We start from the raw sequence: 1,550 nt of genomic DNA, 5'->3' as shown, positions 1-1,550 counted from the left end.
TAGGTTAGGTTAGGTTAGGTTAGGTTAGGTTAGGTTAGGTTAGGTTAGGTTAGGTTAGGTTAGGTTAGGTTAGGTTAGGTTAGGTTAGGTTAGGTTAGGTTAGGTTAGGTTAGGTTAGGTTAGGTTAGGTTAGGTTAGGTTAGGTTAGGTTAGGTTAGGTTAGGTTAGGTTAGGTTAGGTTAGGTTAGGTTAGGTTAGGTTAGGTTAGGTTAGGTTAGGTTAGGTTAGGTTAGGTTAGGTTAGGTTAGGTTAGGTTAGGTTAGGTTAGGTTAGGTTAGGTTAGGTTAGGTTAGGTTAGGTTAGGTTAGGTTAGGTTAGGTTAGGTTAGGTTAGGTTAGGTTAGGTTAGGTTAGGTTAGGTTAGGTTAGGTTAGGTTAGGTTAGGTTAGGTTAGGTTAGGTTAGGTTAGGTTAGGTTAGGTTAGGTTAGGTTAGGTTAGGTTAGGTTAGGTTAGGTTAGGTTAGGTTAGGTTAGGTTAGGTTAGGTTAGGTTAGGTTAGGTTAGGTTAGGTTAGGTTAGGTTAGGTTAGGTTAGGTTAGGTTAGGTTAGGTTAGGTTAGGTTAGGTTAGGTTAGGTTAGGTTAGGTTAGGTTAGGTTAGGTTAGGTTAGGTTAGGTTAGGTTAGGTTAGGTTAGGTTAGGTTAGGTTAGGTTAGGTTAGGTTAGGTTAGGTTAGGTTAGGTTAGGTTAGGTTAGGTTAGGTTAGGTTAGGTTAGGTTAGGTTAGGTTAGGTTAGGTTAGGTTAGGTTAGGTTAGGTTAGGTTAGGTTAGGTTAGGTTAGGTTAGGTTAGGTTAGGTTAGGTTAGGTTAGGTTAGGTTAGGTTAGGTTAGGTTAGGTTAGGTTAGGTTAGGTTAGGTTAGGTTAGGTTAGGTTAGGTTAGGTTAGGTTAGGTTAGGTTAGGTTAGGTTAGGTTAGGTTAGGTTAGGTTAGGTTAGGTTAGGTTAGGTTAGGTTAGGTTAGGTTAGGTTAGGTTAGGTTAGGTTAGGTTAGGTTAGGTTAGGTTAGGTTAGGTTAGGTTAGGTTAGGTTAGGTTAGGTTAGGTTAGGTTAGGTTAGGTTAGGTTAGGTTAGGTTAGGTTAGGTTAGGTTAGGTTAGGTTAGGTTAGGTTAGGTTAGGTTAGGTTAGGTTAGGTTAGGTTAGGTTAGGTTAGGTTAGGTTAGGTTAGGTTAGGTTAGGTTAGGTTAGGTTAGGTTAGGTTAGGTTAGGTTAGGTTAGGTTAGGTTAGGTTAGGTTAGGTTAGGTTAGGTTAGGTTAGGTTAGGTTAGGTTAGGTTAGGTTAGGTTAGGTTAGGTTAGGTTAGGTTAGGTTAGGTTAGGTTAGGTTAGGTTAGGTTAGGTTAGGTTAGGTTAGGTTAGGTTAGGTTAGGTTAGGTTAGGTTAGGTTAGGTTAGGTTAGGTTAGGTTAGGTTAGGTTAGGTTAGGTTAGGTTAGGTTAGGTTAGGTTAGGTTAGGTTAGGTTAGGTTAGGTTAGGTTAGGTTAGGTTAGGTTAGGTTAGGTTAGGTTAGGTTAGGTTAGGTTAGGTTAGGTTAGGTTAGGTTAGGTTAGGTTAGGT

The sequence above is a fragment of the Leiobunum rupestre genome, unplaced genomic scaffold (genome assembly GCF_980474605.1).
Source record: "Leiobunum rupestre unplaced genomic scaffold, qqLeiRupe1.1.hap1 H1_H1_scaffold_14, whole genome shotgun sequence".
NCBI lineage: Eukaryota > Metazoa > Arthropoda > Arachnida > Opiliones > Sclerosomatidae > Leiobunum > Leiobunum rupestre.
The sequence above is the reverse complement of the archived record's forward strand: the minus strand, read 5'-3'. Positions refer to the sequence as shown.